A 23,359-nucleotide genomic window follows, 5' to 3' on the forward strand; every position below is an offset into this window, starting at 1 on the left:
AATATGGTGCAGACTCCGTCACCAGCATGAGGGAGAGGAGATATTTCTTCTTCCAAGGAAATCCATACATTTCTACTTTACGAATGTGAAAGTGGAAGTTTCATCAGGCACAGCTTGGCCTGGAACACCCATCAGAGCAGAAATTTATGTCAGGGCGGAAAAAACAGTTTGGTTTCCTGGTCCCTGAGATCACAATGCTCCATTAGCTTCCTGGAGGTAAAATAGCCATACATAGAATTTGTTGTTTTTAAATAACAGGTGATCTCTGCTATCTAATTCCATTGCTTGGTATCATTTTTATACAGGAGCAGAAAAAAACTACACATGAATTGCAAAGACATCTTATTTCTATTACATGCATTCAGACTTTAGTCCACGGGTGCTTTGTAAATTAACTCTAAAACAAATTTCCATACGCATGGGGGGTATGTTTTACACGAGTCTTCACTGTTACCAAGTACTTCGGTCAATATAAATGGAAAATCATCTCAACTAAAAGTTTAAAGTCTTCATTCTGTCAAGAATTTGCAAAGCGAGCCTTATGTAAATTAACAGAAAGAAGAAGGGCTTCTAATTGCAGGAGGAATAACAGTAATTATCAGGATGCTTGCTTGGAAGGCTGGACACAGAAGAACCGAACAGGTCTCATCAGCTTGTCCAAATCTCTCTTAGCCTAACGCCACGGGGCAGCCCTCAGCCAGGGAAGCTGCCTGGAGCGCTGTTAACAGTCAACACACCGGGTATCTACAGAAGGAAACAGCGTCCTGAAAATACCACTATGAGCTACTGACCTTCTGACCGTTGATTTCAACTGAAGGCAGAATGAAGACTTGAATACTAGAATTTAACCAGGAGGGTCAAGGCGACACATCCTTAGATAAAGGGACAAGAGCTTCACTATGAAAAAATGAAGTAGGTGTTTGTGCAACCCTAGCATTTGGGTTTGTGATATTAAGCTTTAAGATTTCTGAAGCAAAACAGCCCCACAGCTCCAATATCCTGGAAGTAGGCAGAAAAAGTGCTTTGGAATTGAAGATCTCTGGGGTTCTCAATGAGTCACCCTCCTGAGTATTGAGTGATAAGCCTCAAGGATGAGGAGGTGAGCACCTGTCTGGACAGAGCATGTGAGAGCTACGAAGTACCATCCATCCCTCTGGGAGTCACACGTGTGGAAGCACAGAGCAGAGGCAAATTTGGGGGGGCACAAATGAGCTGAAGGTAAGTTATTTGCTGCAGAACAGGTTAAGGACCCAGCCAATAGCATCTATTAGTATTTAAATTTCACCTATGAGGAAAACGAACCCAAAAGGTAAAGTTCAGGTCAACAACAAACAAGGGCGCTAAGAACAGGGCTTGTCATGATACCAAGAGGTGTATTAAATCCACTTAACACTAAGAGCTGGATGTGTCCTAATAGGACTGTCCCAGTGGCGGTAAATGAGAAGGTGGGGCAGAGCCCGCTTCAGGTCTACACGCCCAGAGGTGCCCAACAGTCAATACACACTTTTTAGACACCCGGTAGATACTTATGGAATACACAAGTGAATGAGGGAATGAATCCTTTAATAACCAGCCATCACCGACGGTAACTCAGGACATGCCAACACATTTTTTTTAATCCAATGTAACTGTAAACTGTTTAGAAACAGACCTACTACACAACAATCAGACAACTGCCATCAGTAAGAAGAAACTTCCTAATGTACAAATTCACTTGAATACGTAGTGGGGAGACAAACCCCCCTACACTTTTCTAGAAAGTTGTCATAAGTTGAATTCCGAATGGCAGGGTCAGCAGTGCCATGAACTAAACCAAGAGGTGCCAAACCGAGAAGACGCAGGTAGGAAGCTTCCATTTACAAACAAGGCAATTAAAGGGAAAAAAACTGTCAACTGCCTAATTGGGTCAGATATTCAGTAAGTCCTACTAAGGCACTGGAGGGCTTTTAAAAAATGTTATGTGCGGAGTCTGAATTGATCATTCTGGGGTAGGCACTCGCGTTTAAAAGCTCTTCAGATGATTCCAATGGCCAGCCGGAGCTGAGAACCATTGACCTAAGGGTTGGCAAAGGGAAAAGGAGTTTCTGGTGGGAGCACAGTGGCCTGACTTCGGTCTGCGTTCTACCTGGCTTCGGTCCTAAGAGCTGATGCTGCAGGCTCCCATCTGCTGGATGTAATATAGGCTCCAATTTAAGCGAGATTAACTTGGTGTGTGCATGTGTATTATAATTATGAAGACAGAGGCACACGTAAGGAATTATTTCTGTTTGCTTGCCTCTATGCTCTTGGCACTCTTCTTGTGACTTGGTTTTCCCACTTAGAGGGTCTGTTTCTCAGACAGTGGTATGTTTTCATCACATTTACCCTCGGTCCCTTTAAGGTAAGCTGCATAATTATAATCATTTCCTGCTATCAGATCATGGAAGACTAAGATTGAAAAAAAGACACTGAAAAATATTTGAGGATGTGTATCAGTGTGAGCAAGAGAAAATATCACAGAGAAAAGGCTTAGGTGGGTCCTGGGATTCACTTTTGTACTTTACTCGCCTCATAGTGAGTGTCCATGTTTCCTTCCATAAAATGTGGAAAGAAATGAGTTTCACTTTATCCCTCTTGACTAGTAAATACTACTTTACTTTGTGTGTGTTTTTTAAAAGATTTATTTATTTATGAGAGAGGGCACGAGTGAGGGGGAGGGCAGAGGGCGAGGGCGAGGAAGAAGCAGGCTCCCTGCTGAGCAGGGAGCCCGATGCGGGGCTCGATCCCAGGACCCTGGGATCATGACCTGAGCTGAGGGCAGACTTTTAACTGACTGAGCCACCCAGGCGCCCTGTGTGTGAGTCTGAGTGTCTACGTGTATGTGCATGTATATGTCTTCGTGTGTCTGTGTGTCTCTGTATGTGATCCTTTGTTATCGGGTATTCATTCTCTCATTGCACAAATCAGGAAACTGAGGCACTGAGCCTAAGCGGGCCTGAACTCCCACAGCTGCACAGAGCAGGGCGATGGTCCTTTGAAGCAGGGCTGTCCCTCCCGGACGACAGCACCTACCACAGCAGCACTAAAGTGAATCCTCTGTGGCAAGCCGGCTGGAAACAGCGAGGACACTAATAATAAGAAATAATGGCCACGAACCTTATCGGGCGCGCATCATGGGGCAGTTCTCCTCATTGAATCCTCACAACTACCTCATGACTTCTCTACTTTAGAGAGAAAAGGAAACTGCGTTTTAGAAAGGGTAAAGGGATTCTGAATCTTGCATGGTGGAGGTTTGACAAACCAAGCAAACAGCTATGACAAAAGAGAAGATGTTCCTGCAGGGGTGGATCCTTGTTTTAGAGGGCCTGACGCTGTATGTGTGGGGTGGGGGCTTCAGAGAACAGTGCTGAATTATGATTACAGAAGTGGGAGCAGGACCCAGAGAGGCCCAGGAGCCTGGGCGTCATTAGCTTCTGAGAGAACCTACCTCTGTATCATGGCTTTCTTTAAGAGGCAAGTCATTGTTTTCTCTTTTATTAGGAGAAATAAAAGCCAGAGATAAGAGAGCCAAGAGATAAGACTGCTGGTGCTAGATCGCGCCCTGGGCTGAGCTTGTGGGGAAGGATTTCCCAGGACTGCTGCTGCCCTGTTGTCTCTATGGGATCTGAGGCCAACCCGGGACTGCTCTCCACCTCACTTTGTTTTTCCACCTGAAGCTCTAGACACTGGAAATGGCTGACTGGGTGCCCAGCAGAAATGCTTGGTGCAAGGTGTGGAGGATGCATGTGATAGGGACCCCAGAGAGTCAGTTCTCTGAGGTGGATTCCTCTGTCAGGAAATCTGCCCTGTGTTTGTGGAGACGACCAGAATGTCAGTGATTTCACACGCAGGAAGAGAAGGCACCTCCCAGAAGCTGGGAACAGGGAGCAGAGTGCAAGATGGGCTGGCTCAAGACACTAAACAAGATCCTTTCCTCAAAGCTGTGGAATGGAAAATTAAAACATTTAGTCCTCACAAGATGACTTCTAAGAAGACTATTCTGCAGTGCTGACTGAACCAAAAGTAAAAGAAAATACAAACTTTAGGTTTAAAATACAATTTCCTCCTTTCTCTGTGACATCGATTCAACCAAATCTTCCAAAAATGCTTCCCTTATCAGTATTGAGAGTGGATAAAGCCCCAAGGGTCAACCTGCATTCACCCCTGACTTTCCTGTTTAGCTGGAAATAATTCTTTTCCCAAGGTCACAGATTCATGCCCTCCAACATTCCCCAAGTGTATGCACCCATGAATTGTGGTGAGCATTCGAGGGTACAGAGATGGTCTCGAGAGACCATGCCATGAATGCCGTGAGTCTGGGCACCGGGGCAGTTACAGAAGAATAAGAGGACCAAGTCAGTGTCCTCAAGGAAATGACTATCTTTTCCTTCATACTTGCAAGGCATTTCAGCTGGAAAAGGGCAATTCCAAATTACTGGCGTCTTCACTTGAAAAAGGAGAATAGACCAACTGCTCAGGAGGAAGCCCCCTCCCCTTGTCTGACAAAGTCTGCAGAGCAGTTTCCCGAGCCTGGACATCCCCAGAAAACTCTGTTTCTTTTGCTTAACTAAAGTTAGAGTCCATGAATTTGCATTACTACTAGTCTTGGTTTTGAATGGTCCAAAATGCTTCTGCTAAATTCATCTGGGCCTTTTTTTTTTTAATAGTTATTTTGAGAGTTTTTTTATAGTTATTTATTTGCTAGAGAAAGCACGCGCACACTCGCACGCGAGAGAGAGCGAGAGAGCACAAGCAGGGGGAGCGGTGGCAGAGGGAGAAGCAGACTCCCCGCTGAGCAGGAAGCCCGACGCGGGACTCGATCCCAGGACCCCGGGATCATGCCCTGAGCAGACGCTTAACCGACTGAGCCACCCAGGCATCCCAATCTGGGCCTTTCTAAAATCCCAAAGAAATCTGCCTCATCTGCCAAAGAGCAGGGTCTGCCTAGAGCCCGCAGGATAAGCACACATGAAACTGTAATGCCGGAGCAATTACGATGGCCAAAAACACACCTACGGCCCTGTGAATTTACTTCTTTTCACCGTGCTTCCACACCCGATCTAAGATGACGGCACAGATACACAGCCTGAGAGGATCTAGCATACGTGGAAGAGGAAGTTTGAAGGGAACTGTTGGAATGTCCTGTAGCACATTCCTTTCCCTATTTCCTAGGGACTCTTAGTAGTAGAAAACTAAGACCTAGACATCGGCCTCCAACTTAAGGATTCTCCAAGCACCGGTCTTTGGCTGCCCAAAACCTGGATCTTCGGAAACCTCTTTAGGACCAGACCTCCTGACACAACCGGCCAGTCTGTCCCCACACGACCACCTCAAGAGCAGGGGGGCCCACGCCTACGAGGCGCCGCCGCTGGGCTCTGGACAGGCGCCGTGCGAACCTCCCAGACTTGGCACTTCAACAAGTCAGCTGCCTCTCATGCCCGGCCACGAGCTCTCTCTCCTGAGAGTAAGGAGCCGGATGCTGCTGAGGCCAATTCATTTTCCTCCTCACCCGTCAATGGAAACTTGCTCTACGGTGAATTTCCAAATGAATACGTGTTATCACCAGATGCCATTCTATGCCTCTGCCCTTCTGGAAAACAAACTTTTCCTTAGTAATGGGGAAAACGTAACTTCAGTGAGCCTGCGCACAGTTCTGTACAAAAGTTTCATTTTTTTGGTGTGTGTGATACACGCCTCACGCCGGCCGTTTTATTATTAGTCCTGGTGGCTGCACTTCTTGTCCCACGTACGGTTTTGCCATCATCTGAAAAGTAAGCAATGTTTTGTTTTTTTTTGTTTTTTTTGTTTTTAAAGATTTTATTTATTTATTTGAGAGAGAGAGAATGAGAGACAGAGAGCATGAGAGGGAGGAGGGTCAGAGGGAGAAGCAGACTCCCTGCCGAGCAGGGAGCCAGATGCGGGACTCGATCCTGGGACTCCAGGATCATGACCTGAGCCGAAGGCAGTCGCTTAACCAACTGAGCCACCCAGGCGTCCCATGCATGAGACTTCTTTCTTTCTTTCTTTCTTTGAGACAGAGAGAATGAGAGACAGAGAACATGAGAGGGAGGAGGGTCAGAGGGAGAAGCAGACTCCCTGCCGAGCAGGGAGCCCGATGCGGGACTCGATCCTGGGACTCCAGGATCATGACCTGAGCCGAAGGCAGTCGCTTAACCAACTGAGCCACCCAGGCGCCCCAAAAAGTAAGCAATGTTTTATGGAGCCAAGTCCGTCGGCACCCCCACTCTCCCATGCTTCCTCAGCAACTCCCCGGGCTTCCAGGAACAGTTTACACCACCACCAGGAAAACCCACGGCTGCCGCCCCGAGTAGACGGGACTCCAGCGTCAGGCCCTAAACCACACCGCCTATGAAAAGCTTTGAGAAATCAATGCTTAGGTAACAGACACCGATTTCTTCATGCGCCCAAATTAAGAAAACTCTCATATGTTCAAACAAAACAAGCCAAAAGTGAACAAACGAAAACCCTCAACACACAACACCCCCAGTCTCTGGCAGAAAGTCTCCATCACAGTTGGAGCAGGTCCAAATGCAGTTTCCTCATCCAAAAATCACTTCTTCGCTACTGACTGTGCAACGACATGAGTAGAAATTACCGTTTCCAGAATGGAAACTGGTGTAATATCACGAAAGGAGAAGGACAAGTGGTGAGAGGCGCCTCACAATCAGGTGAGGAATGCTCTTGTTTTGCTTATCATTAACTAGGATTCAAACCCGGAAATAGGCAGTGGGGAGAGTGTGTGATTTGTTGCTAACTGCGTGTTACCAATTTGGATTGTAAATTGGCCAGGCTAGCGATTCCAAAACCAAGTAGGATCAATATGACAAATACAACCACAAAAGCCATTCCATTCATAAAGCACAGAAATAGGATTTCTATCATTTCAAACACGGAACGTACAACTAAAAGAGTAGAAGATAAAAGCTGTTATAAGGGAGCACTGTTGACAAAGGGGCATCACCGTCCTGATCCCCGCATGAGTAGTTCACTCAGAGAGAGAGAGAGAACAAGCAGGGGGAGCGGCAGAGAGAGAGGTAGAAGCAGTCCCCCTGCTGAGCAGGGAGCCCGATGTGGGACTCGATCCCAGGACCCCGGGATCATGACCTGAGCCGAAGGCAGACGCTTAACCCACTGAGCCACCCAGGCGCCCCTAAGTTTGGATTCTTTTGATTAAAATGAAAAGGCCCATGTGAAAGTGTTGGGCAAGTTAGAAGGGTAGGTAGGACACGTGCAGGTAACCAACTGACTAAACTTTGTCCATATGGGTTTCCATAGAGGTTTCTGGGCTAGAACTCAACACTCTGGTCAATTATACGACGGCTATCAACAGAAGCCTCCAAACGCCTGGTGTTTAACCCGGTCTCGAAATGAACAGACCTCTAGCAACATCATCAGAACCACAGGCATTACCTGCAAATCTCCAGAGCTTTAAGGCCAGCTAGCCCTGCCCAGTGGCTGACGCCAGGGCAGGAGGCTGTAATTAGCCCAGCACAGAAATGACATCCATCTGCTCGTCACCGTGCCAGGTGACACTTGAGAGCACAGCAGGTTTCGAAATGGTGAAAAAGGCGTATAAACCTGATTCCATAAAGATAGTTCAAGTCATATAAAATTCAAACACTTTCTTCCAAACCGATTCTTCTGTAGTAAATCTCGAAAAGGCAGTTCTAGAGAATGAAAACCAGGATCCATTTCTTTGCTGCGTTTATGGGGGTGGATAAAATTTAAGGGTGATGGACTGGGGGTCTTGTGTGGATTTGCAAGTGCTCTACACTGTGGGATAACAAAGAAATGGGAGCACGCTTCCCACCGAATGTGGTGCACGTCACTGCAGGGCTCCAAATGAGGCTGGAGCTAATCCGACTGATGCAGATCTTGCTGCAGTAATTAAGGTGAACGCTCAGCCTGATGGGGAGCCACCTAATCTCACCCTCTGGGGCATTTCCTGTCCTCCTCAAATAAATCTGCAGGACTCAGCATCTCACTGAACTGCTGGGCCAAATGCAAAGGGAAGCAAGGGACAGTTGACAAAATCTCACCTACAATATTGTGTTACAGGTGAGTCTGTTCTGGGCACCTCAGGAATCAGGCATGATGGGAGAACAGAGGCAGCTTAGTTTTTAGTAAGGCTTCGTTCTGGGGCGCCCGGGTGGCTCAGTTGTTAAGCGTCTGCCTTTGGCTCGGGTCATGGTCCCAGGGTCCTGGGATCGAGTCCCATATCGGGCTCCCTGCTCGGCAGGAAGCCTGCTTCTCCCTCTCCCACTCCCCCTGCTTGTGTTCCTGCTCTCGCTATCTCTCTCTCTGTCAAATAAATAAATAAAAATCTTTAAAAAAAAAAAAAAGGCTTCGTTCTGGTACACACTGTTTTGCCACACCTACCGTGGGGGCTCACACCGAATTAGGGCTGGATCTTGCCACCAGCATGCCACTCTTCAATGGGACGATGAGCCTTCTCTGAGGCAAGCTCTGCCGTGGTTCAAGTTCACGGACTCTTGCTCGCCACTTGTCAGGCCCAGAGTTTAAAACACGGTACGGGCTTTTTCAACTGATAGCTTTGGCATTTTTAAAAAATATTTTATTTTTATTTACTTATTTGTCAGAGAGAGAGAGAGCGCGCGCACAAGCAGGCTCCCTGCTGAGCAAGGAGCCTGATGCGAGACTCAGTCCCAGAATGCTGGGATCATGACCTGAGCAGAAGGCAGACGCTTCACCGACTGAGCACCCCCAGCTTTGGCATTTCTTGAATCATTTCACTCTCCCCAGCCCTGCTCTCTGGCAGTGACAATCAGAGGTGTGTGTGTTAGAGGGAGCCTGGAGGGGAGGACAGCCGACCATGTGCTCTCGCTAGGCAATCCTTCATGTCTTTTTTCCTGAACTGGTACTAGTTTTTCAACCCACATCCCTCTCTGCATTAGGAACCACTATCACCAGAATCTTTCAGGACGGCAGCTTTCATTACTTTTTATCCCATAATTATAGCTAGGAGACTCATTTATAATATTCTATTATCATAGCTCTTTTTTCTAGATACTGCTGATCCCTTTAATTTGAAGGACCCATTTTGCAAAGTTGAGAGCATCCTCCTTTAAAGCATGATACTGTGGAAAGAACACTAATCTTTAAATTAGAAATTGGGATTAACATATTGGCTCCACTATTTAGCAGCCTAGTGATCTCGGGCAGTAGGGCTGGTGCCTCTCTAGCTGTGTTGCTGAGAAGGTCAAATGAGATCATGGTCAAAGGAGGTCAAGCATGACACCTGACATCTAGAAGAATATCGCATATCTGGTAAAAACAAAATCCACGTAACAAAAAAAACCTCATATATCAAAGTATACCTTGTCTTTTATAAAACACACAACTATAGATTAGGTCCTTGAAAACCAGAATGCATTTTCAGTTCTTCAGAGTTAAAATGAGATTTCTTCTATAAATAAGTTATTGCTTCCTGTAGATAAAATTTTACCTTTTACTGGCCTCATTCCTTTAAGCCAAGATGGTTGTCTTTAAAAGAAAGATATAAAAAGATAAGATGCAGAAAGTATTTTAAAAATCCTAACTGTAACATATTACTCCCTCAAGACACATCGCTTGTCATTCCTTGGTATCTCCGGGCATATGTCTGAGTTAAGGTTTGACTTTTTTTTAATCAGGGCTTAATGTGTACACTTTTCAAAAATTTGGTGAATCTTTCAAGTTATAAGATCGGTGGTTTTAGTAAATCATGTTTTCCACTCTTTCAATGTTTCTATGTTATGTTTTATCTTCTATTTAATCGCTGTACCTGAACCCTAAATCGTATGGCCATTTTGTGGGAAGCTGGAAAAGTGCATTGAAGAAAGTGCTCCTTGTGGGGAGTGGGGGCCTGGGGATGGGGCTTCTTGGCTGTGCATCCTTAGCCTGTCACCTCATCCCAGTTTTTCTGTTGGCAAACAAGGGCATGCACCTCACAGATCACCTGAAGTCTTTCCTTAAAAAATGGACATTATGATCAAACTAAAAATACACACGTAACCCTTGATGCAGTATGAAGGAGAGAGCATTACCTAGGAAGAAGTCAGCCTAAAAAGATGGGTTTGCATCTAATCCATCCCTTGAGCAGCTTGTACTGACTGGAAGTAGAGAAGACAGCCTAGCAAGTTGGAGGAAAGTATGAGAAGCAAGTCCAGCAGGTGGGGTATTTCCCAGCACAGATGCAAAGAACACGGTTCCCACATTCACCCACACACTGTGGAAAGGGGCTGATCCGGCTCGAAGATTAGAGATGATAATGGAAGGCAGGTGTGCGCCCAGTTCTGGGATCAGGGTTCCAACAATCTACCAGTAAACAGACATTTTTGAGACAACCAGGGAAATGCCAACGAGATTGGTTGTTAGGTAACTAAGATCAGTGGTTAAGTTTTTAGGTGGGATGATGACATTTGATTATACAAGAAAAATCCATGTTTTCAGAGACGCATAGTGAAGTACAGAGCGGTGAAATGTGACACGATTTCTTAGCTGTGACATAACTGGCTTTAAAATATTTCAGAAATGAAAGGGCAGATGATGCAAGATCCAAAGATGATTTGGGGCCCTGGATGTGTACTATGACTTCTGTGTGTAAGTGAAATTTAAAAAAAATTATTGAAAGACCCATTGGTGGCACCTCCCCTTCCAGATCTCTTCTGGAAAACCACTTCTTATGTGCGCGAGAGGCTCGTCTAAATATGCTCAGTGCAGCACCAGGGTATCGGCTGGCAAATCCACAGCGACTGAAATGTCCATCAGTAGCGACAGGCCACACCGAGGACGAGGCAAAATCACAGAGATGAGGCTGTTTTATACCTGCTGCAATTTGGAAAGCTCTCAAGTAAAGTGAAATGAAGTTAAAAGGGGGAAAAAAAAAACAGTATGCGGTTATGTGAACCCATTTGTATAAAAATATGAACAAAACCTAAACTACGTTTATTTGTACACATATTTGTATGTAAACTACAGAGGACAAATTCTGGAAGGATACCTCCCAAGCTCTTGACCGAGTTAGCAGGATCCGAGGGCGGCTGAAAGCACAGTTCTTGCTTTTCACCCTCTAACTTTCCAACTTCCTGCCCCCAGCGCACTTTTTCCCAAGAGGGGGTGTTTCCTTGTCATGTCATTAAAACACAGCCAAGTGAATAAATAAATGGAGGCAGAAAAAAAAAATGGAGAGAGAGGAAGGAAAGACAGAAGAGTGGAGGACAGCAAGGCAAGCCTGCGAATTCCAGAGCTCGATGATGACGTCTTCATGGGCAAAGGGACAGGGGTGAGACACACAACATTTTAGCACAACTGGCAAAGATCTTTCATTCCAAAAAGAAAACGACGTCAGCATTAAAGAAATGGGGTTCATAATGTGGCCAGGTCCCCATTAGCAGGATGAAGGAGGCTTTCGTCAGGGCTGACAGGTGAGGGAATCACAGGGAAGTCAGATGACTGTGAAGGCCACGTGCCCCAGGCGCACCCCTGTAATTTGTAGCATAATGAACTATTACCTTAGCAAAATCATGCACCAGGCATTTAATTTGCGAGTGCAGATGCCTGCTGGGTGACTTGAAAAGGACTCTGAAATTACCCCTGTGTAATCTGAAACAACCAGAAGTGTGACCAGAGCTGCTCAGGGACAGGGGCACACGGGAAAGTACAGGCTGTGGGGCGACGTTTCTAGTGAAGGTGTTGTTAGATGCACCTGTTTTGTTTTCTTTTTTTCAAGATTTTTTTTTATTTATTTGACACAGAGAGAGCACGCACAAGTACGCAGAGAGGCAGGCAGAGAGGCAGAGGGAGAAGCAGGCTCCCCGCTGGGCAGGGAGCCCGACACGGGGCTCGATCCCAGGACCCCGGGATCATGACCTGAGCCGAAGGCAGACGCCTGACTGAGCCCCCCCCAGGCGTCCCCTGCACCTGTGTTCTGACTCAGGAAGGAGTCCTGGGACATTTCCTTGCATCCGCTCTGCAGCTTTAGAGATTCGATTTCGGGCTCTGTCATGGGGGTCCTTTGTGCCACAGGGGGCCTCCCCTGAATGGTCCCATTTTCAGAGTAGGGGCAGGGGGACTCGGAGGGCAGAGTCTGGAAAAGGGTTTCTTTCTTCTTCTTGGAGGTGACCACCCCGTCCTCAGGCTTTCCGGGGCCGTTTAGCCAGATGGGAGAGAAAGGAGCAGGTAGGGCAGGTGCCAAGGATACGGGAGAGAGTGAGCTTTTTACTCTCCTACTTTATATCAAGGTTTGAGGAAGGAGATCACTGTTTCCATTTATCGCCTTCCCCGTGGGCCCGCCTCAATCAGCTGCCAGCATACATACCTTTTCCTCTCTCTGATGACATGATTTAGAAACTACGACTATCAGTCCCTTTCTTCTGTGGCCTGAGACACAGGGAGCGGGGAGCTGGGGGGCGGGGAGGCCGTTGCACACCAGGTGCTGGAATGTTCTCCGCTCACCTGCACAAGTTCCTGTAAGCTGTGAGTCATGCTCAAGCCTTCCTACATCCTGATGAGAGCCTGGCCGGGCTGGGTCTCCACTGGGGACACAGGTGTTCATGCACTAATAAACCCAACAGGAAAGCTTCTAATTGATCCCCACATCACAAAAGGCATGTGAGAAAATGCCACTATCCTAGTCCTCCTGCAAAGTCTGATCTTGTTCTGAATACTCCTAATAAAAAGACATTGGTGTTTCCCACCGCCCCCCCCGCCCCGCCCCGTTGGTGCTAATAAAACACATTTTGCCATACCTTTTAAATGCCTCACGTGCTTCTGGTGCCAGCCCCTTTTGTCAAGGCAATGGCTCTTCCTATTTTGGCCGCATGGAATCAGACTCTTAGAATGGACGTCCCTGAGGTCTACCCTCCCACAATTCCACTCAGTGGGCACCAGGCAGAGCCCAAGGACGGGCATTTTTAATAAGAGCCATTGCCGGTGTCCACGCGAGGAAATGTTGGGTTTAAAGGGCTGGTGAGTGCATGTTCTGGGCACAGATGTATAAACAAGGAATTGAGAAATGTCTTGAAAAGAATATAAAATAGCGTTAACAAGAACTGTTGGTGCCGGGCACCACAGCATGGTTTTGCTGACTTGGAGTTCTCGATGGGAACAGGCAGAGCCTCTGAGCGTTTGTGGTCAGATGTGAATAGCACACTCACAGCGGTGGGGGAAATATTTTTCCTGGTTTCAAGTGGGCAGTGGAAGTAGTGAAAGCCTAAGTAAACTCTGACCATTAGATAATGGGCCATTATAACTCTGGACGACTTCCTGAATGGCTCTAAAAAAAAAAAAAGAAAAAAAACGGGTCTCTCGTTTCCTGCCTGAAGAAAAGAGAAATATTAGGATAGCATTGTGCACGAAGAAAGCAAGCCTGCAAGCGGGCAACAGGAGGAGGACAGAGTGAGGGAGAGGGGAGCCGGGGGGGGGGAGAGGGAGGGGGGAGACATTGATTCACGGCTTAGAAGGGAAAACAAAAAGAAAAAAAAAATTGTGTTCTCTCACGGGCCGTCAAAGCCCCATCTCACTCGGCGTCCACAGCTGCGGGGCTGCCCTCCGTCCTCCTCCGACTGAGGGGGCCCTCGCCTGGGGGGCTGGCCCTGGGGGCCCCGAGCTGCAGGGCGGGCGGCCATAAGGAAGGGGACAGAGATGAAAGCATGAAAGCAAAGCGTCACCGTGCAGCTCCTATGAAACCAGAAAACTCTGCGATAGATGGTTTTATTCCAAGAGGCTGCCAGGAAAGAACTGGCTCACAGAAAAGCCATAGCTTCATTTTTTCCCATACTCTAGTGATATGTCTTTCCAGGGCTCTTTTTTCCTCCAAGGGAGCAAAATAATCTCACTTTTTGGGACTGCCGCAGACTTTTTTTTTTTTTTTTTTGGTAAATCTTACAAACTGTCATTATGGTTTTAAGGCGTTAAGAGTGTTCTGGGTTGGGCGTCTGGGGGGCTCAGTCGGTTAAGCGTCTGCCTTCGGCTCAGGGCATGATCCCAGGGTCCTGGGATCCAGTCCCGCGTCGGGCTCCCTGCTCAGTGGGGAGTCTCCTTCTCCCTCTCCCTCTGCCCCTCCACCTGCTTTCTCTCTCTCTCTCTCAAATAAATAAATAAAATCTTTAAAAAAAAAAAAAAAGTGTCCTGGGTGTATACTGACCAGTTGTGTGACCCTGAGCAAACTGCTCTCTCTCCGAGATTCACTTTTCCTCAACTGTAAAATGGAGGGACCAAGCAGGGAAATTGTGAAGCAATACAGAAATGACATAATTCGTAAAAATTACTTAGCACAGGGCCTGGTATATGGTAAGCACCTGACAAACAGCAGCTATTACAGTACTATTAATAATGGTCTTAAACTACAGAATGAGACACAAAGGAAGTTATTAGGGGAAGAGGGTCATCTGCTTCTGGGGCAGGGTCATGTTTCAACACAAATAATGAGTATTGTCAAACCAGGGCAGACGAAACCTGGAGCAAAATACACATGAGCCTGCATTCTGCATCCCCACTGTCTCTTGGGGCCAGGATGAACCCATATTTCCTTATTTTTGGACTAAAAAGTTATTTGTGAGAATTAAAAGATACGATATATAAAGAACCCAGTATCCAGCCAGTAGACAGAAACACATGTCAATTCTCTCCTCTGTCCTGATACTCAGCAAATCTTCTTTAGCAGATTTTCATACCACTGACTTTATGGTATGGCTAAAACTAAATTTCTAAATGTTCAGGGATTCTTGTCCAGTTACCTCCGATGTAATTTTTCCGGAAGCAGAAGAAATGTTACTTTGGAAGCACCAACTATGTACTGTACGCTTCTGTTCCTTTAGAGATAAGAAGGACCCCTACTTTATAGAGAATAAAACGGGCTGAGTAAGAAGGAGCGACGTCTAGGGGCCCAGGAGTAGGGCAGACCTGGGATTTAAAGCCAGTGCCTCTCTGACCCAGGAGCCCATGTGCTTTCCACTCCACCATACAGAAACCCAATGGAAGAACAGATGCCTTCAGCAGACTTCAGGAATACGGAATGACTTGGGGTTTTGTGATACTGAAAGGATTTGCAAGAATGCGAGGGAAAGGGAGCAACTGACGTGTCAACTCTCTCATACCTCGGGCATGATACAATTCATAACGTGGCCTTTAGTATTGTTTTCAAACTGGTATGTGTCCATTACATGATGAAATATAAAAACACCTGTGAGGGTGTTTTTATTCAAGGCAGGCTGACTGTGGTCCACTTTTGAAGGCTGCTGGTGTCCTGACTTTCTGTTGCTAAATGATCATTTGAGGGTCTAGAGAAATGGAACAGACAAGGAAATACCTTTCTTGGATTTGAGCATGCCCTTCAGTAGATCATTCCAAGGAAAACTGAATGCCACATTTTACTGAGTGTCCGCAACATGTCTGATGGCTAAAGATTATGGTCAGGCTGCACTCCTCTGGAATTCAGACAAGTGACCGAGCTGGAATGCAGCAGGCACCGGGCTGGACTGAGTGCCTCAGGGCATCTCATCGCTCCTGTCTGAGGCCAGAACACGAGCACATCAAATTCTTCCTCCCAGTAACTGCCCTCCAAATACCGAAGACAACTATTATATCCGGTCTTAGTTCCCCCCACAAAAACATCCCTCCCCATCTTTATCCGTTGTTGGGACTTCTTCCAAGTGCCTTCCCTACCTCTTAGCCCATTTCAGTTTGCAAACACCCTTCCCAAGTGCAGCTTTGGAAATGAGCACTTCTGACCAACATAAGCTTGTCCAGCTTCATACCTCTTGCTTATCCCTTACTGCAACTTGACCCAAATGTGTAATGGGTAATATTCTTGGGATTAGGCAAATGGCAAAGGTGAAGGGATTTTGCATGATGTCATTAAGGTCCCAAATCAAAAGGAAGATATACCCTGGGTGGGCCTGACTCAGTCAGGTAAAAGCTCTTAAAAAGGTCTGCGCCGTCCCTGGCAGGAGATGCTTTGGCAGTGAAGAAGCAAACAGCTCTACTGTGAGCAGGCTATGGAGAGGGGCTGCTTCGATGAGCACAGGCCTCAGTCCTACCACCTCAAAGAAGTGGATTCTGCCAACAACCTGGATGAACCTGGAGAACTGGGAGCTCCAGATGAGAACCCAGCCCTGGGAGTCCCCAAGAACACAGCACAGAAACAGTGTGATGATACCTATGTTGTGTTGTTTTAAGCCATGACATTTGCGGTAATTTGCTCCAACATCACAGTTTGGGCTTTTATTCCGTTATGGTAAACTAAACCAATGATTTTCCGTGGTTGCATTTGTTAAGCCAGCTTTCCTCCACCCTGTATCTCAGCAGCTGACTTTGCCTTGACCTTGTCATGAATAAATTCCCAAATTCTATTCCATTTATCGTGGTCTATGTCTTAGGGTCATTCTCGTGATGCGGTCACCAAAGGCAGTATTCCACAGAGAGCTGTATGGAATGGGCATACGCATCTGCTACAGTCCTGGACTGTGGCAAGGACTCAGAGGAGTGAGTCATGAAGAAAATCCAAAGGAAGGCCTTCACTTTCGAGGTCAGCTGTCTGCGGCTATTGTTGACACTGTTGTGGTTAAGACCGCCAAAATCAAACTCCTGAGGGAGGAGTATATATAAATGACTGTGTTGTGAGTTGAATGGTTCAGTAAGACATGTTCAAGTCCTAATCTCTGTCTGGTACCTGTCACTGTGACCTTATGTGGAAATTGGTCCTTAGAAGATGTAATCCAGTTAAAATGAGGTCATGCCGGATTAGGTGGGCCCTAATGTCCTTCTCAGAAGAGGGAAGTTTGAACACGTATACGGAGAAGGGAATGCCTAGTGAAGACATAGAAACAGACACACTGGAGAATTCCATGTGATGATGGAGCCACAGACTGAAGTGACTCATCCACAAGGCAAGAAATACCAAGGATTTCTGGCAACACCGGAAGCTGGGAAGAGGCAAGGGAGGTTTCCCTCCTACAGGTTTCAGAGAGAGCATGGTTCTGCCAACACCTTGGTGTTGGGCTTCTGATCGCCAAAACCGTGAGCGAATACATTTCTGTTGTTTTAAGCCATCCAGTTGGTTGTAATTTGCTATGGTTGGTCGTATTTGCTATTAGTTCTTAGGAACTAATACACTATGATTGCCGAACCTGCCACTCCCACCAGACCTCCAAGGAAGGGTCTCAGACACACTGCCTTCCAGAGATGGAAGAGTGGCCCATTATGTATGTAGACGAGGGACTGACAGTCTCTAAGGGGGATGAAAATGCGAACCTTGGACAATAATTTTTCATGAAACAACTCCTTGCTGGAGATTCTGGAAAATAACCACATGACAATGCTGCACAGCTTTGCTCCCCTCGGTGGTTCTGTGTCTAAGGAATCTCTTTAGCCCTGGTGCCACCAGCTGAGTTTCAATAAACTGTTTCTGTGCAAGTTTCCAAAAGGCTATAGAGTCATAGGTAAGAGACAAAGGAAATGAAAGGAAAACAAAGATGCTTATGAAGGAAGTGTAGGGTGGGGGGCGGGCAGCGAAAGGGAGAAGATCGGGGAATAAGGTGAGATGATGCATCTTCTATGGACACAGGAGGTTAAGGCTATCCCTCTACTCAACGAGGTACTGACAAGATAGTAATTATTTCCCAAAACTTTATATATAGCTGCACAGGTCCTGATTTTAAAACACATTTCTTACTTTGGTAAGGTTAAAAATGGCTTGAAAGTCACTGAACATTTGTATTATCTTGCCGCCTTTCCCACGCCACCTTTTTGTGAGTTTACAAGTGGCTCCAAAAATTCCTCATAGAATAAACAAGAAAACACTAACAGCATGTTCTGGAGAGAGGAAAACAGCTTGCAAATTAAAAACAAACAAACTTCGCCCACTCTGCAGGAACCCAGGAGCTGTGCAGACATTGGTCAGTCCTATTCCAGGTTAGCGGGTGATGTGATAATTGCCAATATCTAGGGTATGTGTCCCAGGCCCACCACATCGAAAGATAATGTTCCCTCTGCAACCAAAAGTCCATAGTTGATAACTCCCCTGTTAATCATTTCCACTGCCTATCAGCAAGGAGCCCTGCCAAGAGCACATTTCAAAATGCTTTCTGTTCAGATTAAATCGCTGTTGCTTTCCATGAGGAAAAATTCTACCTGTAAAACTCTTTGACATAATGTAGCAATCAGGAATGCTTTTCAAGCATTGAAGATCCAGGACTGACCTCCCATTCTTTGATGTGTACCTTTTGCAGGGCATTTTCCTCACCCCGACTTCCTGATAAATGATTAATATCACTGGGTCACCTCAGACTGTAGCTCAACGGAGTCGAATGTCCCACATTTGTCCCTACCACATCCATGTTGCGGTGACCGATAGTTGTTAAAAACAAAACAAACAGAAACAAGAACTCCTGAATATTATGGCTATATAATCAAGCTTGAAATCAGGTAGTTTTTTTCTCCAAATGGTGCTGGACCAATTGGGTATCGGAGGCAAAAAAAAAAAAAAAAAAAGACCCTTTACCTAAACTTCACACACTATACAAACATGAACTCAAAATGGATCCTAGTTTTAAGTCTAAAACACAAAACTATGAAACTTTTAGAAGAGAACATAAGACCTTTAGGATTCAGACTTCAGTGCAAAGTTCTTAGACATGACGCAAAAAAAAAGGAGCCATAAAAGAAAAAAAAAATGGATAAATTAGACTTCATTAATTAAAAACCTTTGTTCAGCAAAAGGTCCTGTACATGGGGTTGAAAAGACAAGGTACAGACGGAGAGTAAATATCTGAAAACCACATATCTGACCAAAGACTCACATATAGAACATACAAAAAACTCTCAAAATATACAAATGTTTACTTCCGGCCACAGCTTAAATGTTCTCAGCTTTGGAAGACGTGTGGGCCAGGGGAGAAAGGCTAGTTTCATGATGGAAGGTCAGAAGCAACCAGGGCCCGCTCCTCATGCATTTTAATCTAAGGGGACACCAAAAGACTCTATAATGAGAATAATATTTATTGCTGTATTTCTTTTTTTTTTTTTTAAAGATTTTATTTATTTATTTGAGAGAGAGAGAGCACATGAGAGGGGGGAGGGTCAGAGGGAGAAGCAGACCCCCTGCTGAGCAAGGAGCCCGATATGGGACTCGGACTCCAGGATCATGACCTGAGCCGAAGGCAGTCGCTCAACCAACTGAGCCACCCAGGCGCCCTATTGCAGTATTTCTAACAACCCAAATAAAAGTCATAAAATCCACGATGAATCAAATATCAAAATTTAATGCACACAGGATTTAACGCCCACCTCACTCATTACCAAATTTTGGCCGTGAAAGGAAGAACAATGGAAAGAACAGGGCTTTGCGGGGAAGAAAGTAAAATACGCAATCCTAACATTTTCGGTTTCTTAAGTAATTTTCAGCACATCAGACGTACCACTGGAGCTCTTCCCATCTCTAATGGCAGCCACACTCTTGGAGGTGCCCATCTTCCTCCCTGCATAGCTGAGCTTCCCCAAAGTGCCCCCTTGCTCACCTGTCTGTCCCTCTTCCAACACGGTGGTCCCCGCTCTCTCTCCTCACCTCTCCAGGTGCTCCAGCTCAACCCTCTGTGAGTGTTTCTGCTCCATCCAGCCCTGGAGGTTGGCCCGTCTGTCCTTGTCTCATTCTGCACGGTCTCCGAGGTGGGCTAATTTACCCTGGGTTTCCTGCAGGAGCCATGCTCTCTCCTTCTGCCAGGCCTATGCAACCAGAATGTCTGTTGCTCAGAGCAGGAAAGAGTGAAGAACTCCTGAGTAATGAACTTATTTTCTCTTCTCCCTTTTGAAGCCCAAACCCAAAACATAAACTCCCTGCCTGGCACCTGGAGGCAGGCAAACACAGAGGAGGAGGGAGTCTGGTGCCCTGTCCTAGCGCTGTGCTCTATGCTGCCCAAAGATGTGGGGGCCACATAAAACAGTGGGGCTCCTGAACCTTTTTCTTCCCTTGTCTCACCCCCATTTCTCTGTGGAGAAGGCAAAGGTGGTGGAGCAGATACTCTGGGACCCAGAAACCTCGTACTGTCCACGGGCAGCCCAAACCTGGGTCCTGAACAGAGTCCCGTATGTGGACCCGTCATTGCATCCAAGCTCTTATCACTCCGGCCCACAAGGGCAGTTCCTTAGCCCTGCAGACTCATCCACCGCAGCATCAATGTGCTCCTCAAAGTACATATGAACATTTTCTACAGGTGTGGAAAGACACACAATAGTGTATAAACACAGTTCTCCTTGGGGTGCTGGGATCAGAGAAAAGGAGGAGGAAGTTTATAAACTCTTTGCAGATGTAGGTCTTATCTGGAGTAGTACATTCAGCATATATTCTAAGTATTAAGGAAAATAAAGTAAAAAGGTATTTTTTAAATGCATATGGTACCTCTGGAGACAGTGGGATACCTAAAGGTATGGCTGTAAAGAGAAACCTTTCTGGGACTATTGTGGGCGTTAGGGAAGGTATGGGGGGGCATGGAGGGCAGGGTCCTCATTTCCCCTCCCACCCTCGGCCCCTATAAGCTGTCACCCTGTTCCCTTACCTTCCCCTCTCCACATGCCCACAAGCAACAGAAGGCTCAGGAACTAGAACATATCACAAAGGGGAAAGGGGTAAACACTCCAAAGTTTCTAGAAAGCCAAGAGGGGCACATGCAGCCTTATTCTAGACAATTCCTCTGCCCAGAGTGGGAAGCCAGGCCCACTGTGTACTTTACCCCAAGAGAGCCAGCTCAAGGGCCTCGCCTCCTCCTCCCCCTCCACACCCACAGTGTCATTGGCTTTACTATGATAGTGTTTAGCTGGTGAAACATTACAATTGTGTGACGCTTTGCTAGCCAAACAAAACAAAGCCCAATGGCGTCAGAGCCCGCTCTCCAGTCCCAGCCCAGGGGACAATGTCCAGCTGTCTGCTGCTACCTTAGTTTAAAAGGAAAACCAACGCTAATCCAGAAAAGTACCTTCCTGAGGCCTCTTTTTATGAGCACTTAACCAACTCTAGCTCCAAAGAGTCTCTGTGGCCTCCCAGAACATTTCTGGAGGGACCAGATACTCCTACTCTCACCTGCCTTCTAGCTCTCCGGCAGGCCAGGGTCTGAACACTGAACACTGGGTCCACGTTTCTGTCATTTAATTACATCAGAGTCCTGCATAATCAATCCACATATTAGACCAGGGACTATATGGTAGGGCACGTGAAGGAGCATACAACACACACATACTTCTCGCTGCTGGAGAGGAAAATACAGAAGATGGGTTTTTATTGTCTATATAAATGACAAGACCAAGATCAGAAAATTTCGCAATAAAATCATACAATTATTTTGTGCAAAATATTTATTTACAATTGTAACCACCCAGGAAAAAAATTTCAGTCTTAATACGATCTTTTACCTTGCAATCTTATTCTACAATTATCAAAGAATTTCCACGTGCCTGAGGTCCTACGCTAGGCACACAGATGTGTCTTTTAAAAGACACCACATCTATGGGCGCCTGGGTGGCTCAGTTGGTTAAGCGACTGCCTTCGGCTCAGGTCATGATCCTGGAGTCCCGGGATCGAGTCCCGCATCGGGCTCCCTGCTCAGTGAGGAGCCTGCTTCTCCCTCTGACCCTCCCCCCTCTCATGTACACTCTCTCTCTCTCTCTCTCTCTCTCATTCTCGCTCTCTCAAATAAATAATCTTTAAAAAAAAAAAGACACCACATCTAGTGCAGAATATTAAACTGCCCATTTTCACCTACATTTACAAAGGATGAAGACTGGATCTAAATATCCTTTTTGAAATTTTTGAGTCTAATTAATAACCTGTAATTAAGCTCATCGAGACATCGAATCCTTATCAACTTATCAACTCCTCACTACATAGGTGTTTGTTCACTTCTATTGACATACTGGTATTAACATGGATTTTTGTACAATTTTCATTCTGCCTTTTATGTCCTATAATGGTAGTGAACTCAGTTTTCAAACACCAAAGCAGAGAAGGTTCAGATCCTTGGTGGCTAGTTAATTTCCCTCATTCTCTTGCTGTTTTGTTCATCACAGATTTATTGACAGCCTGCAGGACAATGCCAATGACAGGGTGGCAGGCATTACAAAGGTCCAAATAAATAAAGGGATGTTCAGAGCTCTGAGGACATTATATTCTAGTAGAGGAGGGACCACATATATACAAATAACTCCTCCAGGGGTGAATGGGCCATATATTCTACAAAAGAAAATCAAAGGATAAGAAATTTTCTCTGCAGGGAAGACTGTTGGGAGAAGCAGGGATCAAGTATGAAGTAGGTCACATTCAGATGAGCTATATTTCATACAAATGATACAGATGAAGGTAGTGATGTGCACGTGTGTGTTTGCCTGGTTATTTCAGGCTGGTGTATACGTGGGGGGTGTGTGTGTGTGTCTGTGAAAACAGGTATTCTAGATGATAGAAAGAGAAAGGAGATTTATTGGAGCACCTGGGTGGCTCAGTCGGTTGAGCATCTGACTCTTGATTTCAGCTCAGGTCATGATCTCAGGGTCCTGGGATTGAGCTCTGTATCGGGCTCTCTGTTCAGCAGGGAGTCTGCTTGAGGACTCTCCCCCTCTGCCCTTTCCCCAACTCACGCTCTTTCTTTGTCTCTCTTTAAAATAAATAAATAAATCTTTAAAGAAGATTTAAGAAGAGATTTCTTTTTGACATTGTGTCCCTAAGTACAGGCCACACAATGTCCTGAAAATTTTAATCATAAAAATGAAAAAGCACAGTGGTTATCAGGATTCTCTCTAACCCATGTAGCCAGCTTTTACTGGGACCCCTGAGTCTTGATGACAAAACTGTCTTGTAGTGCCCCTTATTAGGAGGAGAATCGTATTTCAATTCAGAATTTCAGTTACGTATGCCCCGTGAAAAACTAAGAAAGCTCACCATACAGTTTGGATTTTAGTACACTTCAAGCTGATAAAAAAAAAAAAATTCTAATAGAATGTCATAACAAACAGCAACAGTACCTTAAATGAGATGCTTTAATATCAAATGCCCCATTCATGACTAATTACTAATGGATAACTGCTAGGCTGGGAAAGTGGACAAGGACAAGTAACCGAGGTAAACAGGCTTGGACATTTCCAGTTTAATGGAAATTATCATGTAATGTGCTTGTCTGTCTTTTTTAAAGGACTGTTATGCAGAGTTATATTATTGCCCCCCCACCCCCACCAACTGAAAGCCAGCCCATCTAATTTAATGGTCTTTTCAGCTGAGCAAATTCTGATTTGGAGAGTTGATTTGCATGGATTTTTGTGCAATCCTATTTACAAACCAACT

The 23,359-nt window shown here is 45.8% G+C and overlaps 1 protein-coding gene across 1 annotated transcript in view; it reads right to left on the reverse strand.

Annotated features, from left to right (window-relative positions):
• The window catches only part of EGFR (epidermal growth factor receptor), a 186,595-nt gene that overhangs the window by 109,528 nt on the left and 53,708 nt on the right, over positions 1-23,359 (reverse strand). The gene's annotated exons all lie outside the window — the stretch shown is intronic.

The sequence above is a fragment of the Leptonychotes weddellii genome, chromosome 12, assembly GCF_054177405.1.
Source record: "Leptonychotes weddellii isolate Sample4059 chromosome 12, ASM5417740v2, whole genome shotgun sequence".
NCBI lineage: Eukaryota > Metazoa > Chordata > Mammalia > Carnivora > Phocidae > Leptonychotes > Leptonychotes weddellii.